The sequence below is a fragment of the Pteropus vampyrus genome, unplaced genomic scaffold (assembly GCF_000151845.1).
Source record: "Pteropus vampyrus isolate Shadow unplaced genomic scaffold, Pvam_2.0 Scaffold22, whole genome shotgun sequence".
NCBI lineage: Eukaryota > Metazoa > Chordata > Mammalia > Chiroptera > Pteropodidae > Pteropus > Pteropus vampyrus.
Window position 1 is genome coordinate 16,296,776 of NW_011888803.1, and position 7,999 is coordinate 16,304,774.

Consider the following 7,999-nt stretch of genomic DNA (forward strand, 5'->3'; position numbering starts at 1 on the left):
AAATATCAGATCACATAGTAGTTCTATTTTTAGTATTTTGTGGAACCACCAGACTTTTTCATAATTTTTTCATAACATAAATGTCTGCACCATTTTATATTTCTATCAGTAGTGCACAAGTATTCCAGTTTCCTCACATCCTTGCTAATACTTGTTATTTTCTGATTTTTTTCTTTATAGTAGCTATCCTGAAGGGGGTAAGGTAGTTAATAGCCTATTTCTTTTGGGGGGATCTTATTCTTATTTGTCATTGTACTATGTTTTGCAATATGCTTTCATTTGTCACTCAGGTATTTGTGCTGTTGAATCTAGTTGTGGCATTTTACAGAGTTCAAGGTTTAGAGATAGGGTGTGATATTTGTAGTAAATGCAGTCAAAATCAAAGACTCAGTTTACAGAACATTTAAGAATATGTGTACTTCCATTACGTTCAAGAACATCAAATATAAAATTTGTAACAGAGAGACTATTAATTCTAGGAAATATTAATTTTATCAATATACAGATATCTTTATTTACAATTAGTATATTGATGGAATGAAAATATTACTGCTAATTTTTTTTTAAAATATAATTTTGCTTTCAAAGATTATGTGAATTTATAAAAGAAAGTTTTAAAAATTTCAAAAAGCAATATAAGGGAAAGCAATTCCACCATTAAGATATAACCAATTTCATTTTTGTTTGTTTTAAATAACATGTTTCTTCTCACATACATACACTCAGAGTTATGATTTATATGCACTTTTACATGCTGCTTTGTTCACATAATGTTATGTCAAGAATGTAAAACTGCAACATTTTTTGTCTTATCCAACTTACTAAATATTGATTGAAAATATATTTTGCAGAACATCTGAGTGCTCTTTAATCAATACAGAATATATAGCCACTTCCCTATGATTTCAAAATTAGACTTTAAATCTTTTATTATTAATAATAACAGCATAATGATTATTTTAATATTTACACCTGTGTCCCTACAAATAATTATATCTTAGAAGTTAAATTAATTGATCAATAGGTACAAATATTTCTAAACTATTGACTCATATTGCTTCATATTGACCTATCATAGAAACCGAACATCCCAGATTAGTCTGATATTTGTAAGATTCAGGTTAATCAATTTGGAAAAATATTACATAAATTATATTTCATATATCTCTTACTTCTCATCAAGAGGTTTCATAAATCTATTCATTATGTGACCCTAAATACTGAGTTAAAGATGCCTCAGTTTGTTCATCTGTAAAATAAAAGGCAAAGAGAGGGAGAAGAGGAAAAGATGGTGTAATTTCAAATATTTCAAATATATTGACATTTTTACTGAATAACATCAAATTAATAGATAAATATGGTATTATTTGCAATTTCGTTATGTTATTACCAAAATCTAGGGGCTTCTTAAATTTTCTTACTTGCAAGAAGTCTGTTAAAAATTTTAAATAATTTTATTGTTTGTTTAATTTTTAATAAAGTTGATATACTTTAAAATAATATTTTAATAAGGCCAACTTACTCCAGAATCAAACTGGTATGATATACAAGGAAATGATCTTTAAATAAAAATTAGAAATATTTTTTCTCCATTTGTTTTTATAGTATAAATACTGAACGCTGATTCTTTTATTTTTAATACTTAGTGGAATTAAGAACACAGGAAACATGATTTACTGCCATATTTTCTTTATAATTTTAAGATATACCACTTTACATTTATTATAGTATGTCAGCTTATCCATCTTGATTTTGTCTTATATATACCTTTTTGTTTTTTAAGTATATTGCTCCATACAGTGGATCTTTTTTAGACAAATCCAGCTTGAAGGGATGACGAATCACCTAAGAGAGAATTAGAAAAGCAACATTTGGAAAACTGGGTCAAAGAATTTATGCTGGCAAGAATATTTGACTTGTTCACCTAGTAATATAGCTTAAGATAAAAAGCAAATTTAGTTGCACTCCAAAGAAGTAAATACCTGGTAACTGATGTCTATTGTTTAAAATACATTATGGAATGTACTTAATAAATATGTTAATGTGAGCTTTTTTTCAAACCCGATTACTTTTTTATGTGAAGAATTTTTCCTTATTTTTTCTCTAAAGGGGATTTTTAAATCATGGAAATTATGTTTTGAGAAGATTTTAGCCTCCATTATAACACCCTGTTTTTCAATTCTTGTTTGCATTCACATAATATAATGTTGTTCCTCAGCATTTTTCTCACTCTATACATTCTCTAAGAGGGAAATCTTTGGGGACTGTTGTTTTAAAGTAAAATGTACTACATATTAATAAGCAGAGCTTTGTTTGCTATAGAAGAGCTGTATGTTGTTCCACAGACACCTAATGATAGAACCAAAAATGGAAGAAAAAAACACACTTAAGATAGAAAAATATTTGAATTTGACTGCTAACTATAGATTTACTAGGAAAAAAATTGCTTCTCTATTGGGAACAAAATTGCTTTGTAAGTTTTATTTTTGGGAGCCCCGGTCTGAAGAGTGTTCTGGAATTTTTCAGTTCAGTTAAGTTCAGCAAATGGACTATGGATAGGAGACAATAAGATATAGATGTGTAAAATAGTCCTGCCCTTAAGAAGCTTCAGGTAAGGGATTGGGATGGGTGTGAGGGAGAAGCAGTAAAGAATGTTTACTATACATCAGGAGAATCTCAATGACAATTAAAGAGAAAAAGGGGTAATATAGACAAAAAGGGTGAGTTAGGGAAGTTTCTTAATAGAAATAAATGGCCAAGCATGTTCTGAAGTACATTTAAATTTAAAAACTTGCAAACTGATGGGTAGGAGTATGGGACATTTCAAATGAGGAATAGATAACAGTAGAAAGGTATAAAATAACAGATTTAAAAAAAAAAAAGAAATAACAAGTATTTTACCTTGTAGCATAAAATACAAAATACAAGTTAGTTGAAAATTAGACTGAGGAAAATAATTACCTATGTTACCACCCAAGGCTCAGGGTGTCATGCTAAGGAGCTTGGACTTGCCCTTGAGACAATAAGGAGCCACTGAAAATGGTAAGTAAGAATATAATGAAGTTCCTATTCTGTGGCCCCAGGAGAGAGACCATTGACAAGGTTATGCAGTAATATTTAGATTGATAAATTAAGGGATCATGAATTGGAAACAAAAAATATTTAAGAGATAAGGACTAATGGGACGATTATTGCTCATACATATAAGGAAGATTGGAAAGGCGACACAGTCTTTCAGATTTATGATTTAGTTGATTGGATGTATAATGATGGTAACAACCAAAGTAGGGACTAGAAGATGAAGCTCAAGTTTGCAGGGCATGGATCACAATTTGAATACTGAATTCTTGGCATTGAGGTATTCGTTTACATTCATAAACAATTATCTGATAGGTTTTTGTTAAAAATACAAAAAAAATCGAAGCAGACATGATAGCACTGTTCTATGTTTTCTTAGATTCTATATTTGTTTATGTGGCATCCATTAATTAATGGCAAGGCCAGACTAATGGCCATAATTATTTACATTTCTTGCCATCTAGAGCCTACACTCTAAACCTCTTCCTTACCTAACTCACAAGCCAAGCCAATATTTTACCTACCCTAAATCAATCCAGTGCCAGGTACCAGATAACTAGGGACAGCCCCTATACCTGAAGACCCATCAGTGTTATTTAAACTAGCCAATTCTACCCTATTTACTTTGTGGATTACCCTAATAAAAGCTCTAATCTGGGCTTCCCTCTCACTCTTGCTTCTCCTTCCTATCAAAATCTGGTGCTTTTCAATGCAGCCCTGTGTGACATGGCATACCTCTTTCTCTTGGGACATGTAAATAACCAATTCTTCTTTCACAGGCAATCGTCTTTATGTGTGTCACCTTACTGATTAGAACAAATCCTGACTAAGTCTCGATTAAAATGAATCCGTAGTATAAATCTTGAAGCAAGCAGTCAGTGAAAAGGTAAAAATTGAAGCCTAGTGACTAGCAGGCATCAGAGAATCAAGAAATAGAATTAGCGATAAAAGAAAAACCAGGAAACCTAGGCCTTATGAGAATTATTATTTTCAAATAAAGATACTTGTTCACCACATCAGTTAAAATAAGGACTGAAAAAGTGTTCACTGATTTGCAAAATAAAGTTATTACTGATGACTTTAGCATGGTAAAATCCAAAACCAGATTAGAGATTATTTATGGATATCAGTTTTTCCTGTGAAATCTTTTCTTTCTTCAGATAAAATTCATCAAAAATTATGATTTCTGATCTTTAAGAACATAACTCTAAACATATAATTTGTAATCTTCGTAATACTTAGGTAAGTGCACTTTATATATAATGTGCCTTCTCTCTATATTTAGAAACAGAATTTCTCAACTATAATTGATTAGAGAAAGAAAATAAGTATGTGAAATAAATCATAGACATTAAAAAAGAGACTATTTTGAAAGAATTAAGTGCATGAGTAAATTATCACTAAACATGAAGTCAAATTCAACAGACTTATTGAAGTTGCACAAATTTATTTACAGGTCTGGACATCTTTTAGTAACATAATTATACTTCCTAATTTTAAAAGGGGAAAAGAAAATTTGAAAAAATTAACTAGTCTAGGGACTCACTACCCCAGGTGTTCTGGTTATTTGCACAGTACTTTCCCACTACTGCATGGCACATGGCCTTCAAATCATTTTCCACTAATTCTTTTATCTAGTTTGCTCCTCTTCATGAAAAATGCCTGTAATTATATGATATAATAGATTAGTTCTTGCTTAATAGTCCATTCAGCAACAGACTCTTCTTTTCTTTAGGACAAAAAACTGTCTTTTTTTTTTTTTTTTTTTTACCATGGCATTGTCCTGCTTTTATCTGGTTGTGGTTAGATGAGGTAATGAGATACATAGAATTTTTTAGAATAGTAGTGATGATAGAGAGGTGGTTGAAATTTAAATGTTAAGAATAGACAAAATTGACCTCAGAGTTTGCCACAAATACACTGACAGACAAAAAGAATAATAGATCTTGACCTAAATGTTGTAAGTTAAATAAGGCAAAAACTGTTAATGCTATTTATTTCAGAGACTATACAGTTTTAAGTCCACCTAACAAAAAAAATCTATAATAATTATTGTAAATTGTCCATTTCGTGGTAAGGAAATACTGGCTTTGTCTTTTTCCTTCCTTTCTTGAAGACCTGTCCCCATTCCAACATTCTTTTCATTTCTATGTTTCTTTCCTATTTTCCTCTGCGTAGCGGAAGTAAATAGCTACTGATTACAGTTGCCCCAAACAGTCTGAGCAGCAGAGTTAAACCAGACTCAGAGAAAAGAGATTGTCAAATGGAAACAAATTACTTCTAGGCTTGATTTTAATCAGAGAATTGTTTCCTGGATTCTTGTAATGAGGACCACAACGAGGTGGAACAGTGCTGTAGGATGTGTTTCCTCATCAAGCATAAAGGGGAGAGAGAGTGAGAGAGAGAGAGAGAGAGAGAGAGAGAGAGAGAGAGAGAAATGAAACTGTACCATCAGCATTATTGATTTTATTTTGTGTTTTTAAGTCAAATGTAAATTGCATTATTTTCACCTATTTTTTGTGTGTTCATTCATTTTTTTAAACTTTTTATTTTGAATTAAATTGAGATTTATGAGAAAGTTGCAAAAATGGTACAGTTTTCCTCAATCGGCTTTTCTTTCACTAATGCTAACATCTAACATAACCATAGGACAATTATCAGAACCAGGAAATTAACATAGTATAATACCATCACTAACCTAACTTCTGTATTTGAATCTTGCCAATGTTTCTTCTAATGTACTTTTTCTGTTCCAGGATTTCATCCAGGCTTTTACCTTGTGATTAGTTATTATTTCTTTCTAGTCTCCTGCAATCCACAAGAGTTCCTCAGTTTTCTCTTGTTGTTCATGATCTCGATACTTTTAATGATTATTGATCGGTTATTTTTCAAATATTCCTTAATATGGGGTTAAGATAATTAAAACTAATTTAAACATTTTCTGATGCATGACGGAAATATGCATTATTAAATACGAACGGTAGTAACTGTGTTATTTAATTTTTGTATCTTCCCCTTTACGACATTTATATTTTGAAACCACTTCTCTGTAGTTCTTGCTCCACTCGGACCAATCACATTTTTTTCCTTGAGATTTAGAATGAGTTTGCTTTTTCTGATGATCACCCTAGCTTACACTCAGGCCTCTTAGCTGGTATTCCTGCTCTGACCTCCTTTTTTTTCCCCCTATCTGTGCTGTTGGCCATACAGAGAGCAGAGATAGGGTGGGGACATTTGAGACTAATGCGCTTGTCTTTATGTTTCTCTTTTCACATGCAATTATTTTGCTATTTTAATTTTTCTAAATTTTGGCTTTGAATTTTCATTGATGTGAAATCATTCGATATTGTTGGGGAGAAGATTTGGAGACGTTGTTTATTATACATTTGATGTTTCCTGCAGTTATCTGTAATCTTTTATTGTTTCCAAGTGACATACAAACGAACAACTTCAAAATATATTAAGAATTGTACCTCTGAAACATTTAAAGCTAATTGAAAACTGTGGTTGAGATTCTGATGTGTGAAACTAGGCAGAGCAGGTATAGTCGTCCCTATAATAGGAAGACAAGACATGATGATTTGTTTGATTTCCTCATTAGGTCATGTGTTTTGAAATTGAACATATCTCTGAATTTCTAGATGTATTATCTTGAACAAGTTCACTCTTTCCTAAGTCTCATAGTCTTCCTCTGTAAAATCTCCAGGTTGGGAGAAATAATGAGATAATGTGTTAAAAGTGTCTAACAAGAGCACCTGGCATAGTGGGTATTCAAAAATGTTCTTTAACTTACCATTTTCTTTTTCCTTCCCTGCAATTTTTGTTTCTATAGTGCTTGGTTAAGAGTATTTCTTCTTTCTCACATTTCTGTTTTATAAGTATGGTCTTTCTCATTTTGACACAGATTTCTCATTATTCTCCCACTCTGCCAAATATTAAGGCATCAATCTTACCACATTCTGAGATCCGTAATTCTCAATGCACAGAATCAACTTTAGTTCTCATTGTAAGGTTTCTGCTGTATAAATGTTGCATACAGATATCCAATCACCAGCTCAAATTATTAATACTGACTCCAGTTAGGCTTAGTTGAGATTCGTGATTTTTAAAAGTTCTTTTCATTTTCTCTTGTCATTTGAATGCTTCATTACTGAACTAAACAAGAAGTCCAGAAACTTACTTTCCTGCAATTCTGCACCATTTCAGCTCTAGCTAAGCTTATACCCTTTCTTAGGCAAATCATGATTTTTCTAGTTTTCCTTTAAATTCTGTTCCATTTTAGTCAACTCAGTCTGCTGAGTGCAACTCAAGTCGAAGTCAATTCAGTTAAGTGTCAGACATTTCAGTTCCCACTTACAGAAGAAATGCTAGAGACTAGATATTGTGCTTGTCACTGAGGAAATAAAGTTGCTAAAGGAGTTAACAGTCTATTAGACCAGGGGGTCCCAAGCTCCAGGCTGTGGACCAATACCAGTCTGTGGCCTGTTAGGAGCTGGGCTGCACAGCAGGTGAGCAGCAGGGAAGCAAGCGGAGCTTCATCTGTATTTGTAGCCGCTCCGCAGCACTAGCATCACCGCCTCAGCTCCACCTCAGATCATCAGGCATTAGATTCTCATAGGAGCACCAGACCCTGGTGCCAAAAGGTTAGGGACCACTGTATTAGATAACCAACAAAAACACAAAGTAATATTGTCATATTAGTGAGACAGATGTGATACAGTGGGATCACAGAGGAAGAGTGGTGAATTCTACCTGAGTTTATGAACAGGGTCAGAGAAGGAGTGATTTTAGAGCTGGTTCTTATAAAACGAGTACGACTTTACCAAAAATAAAATAGCTGTGGCAATAGGCATTCTGATAAGGTCATTATATAGAAATGACCTCAGGTTATAGTCAGTGCTTCTTAAACAGTGTATAGGGT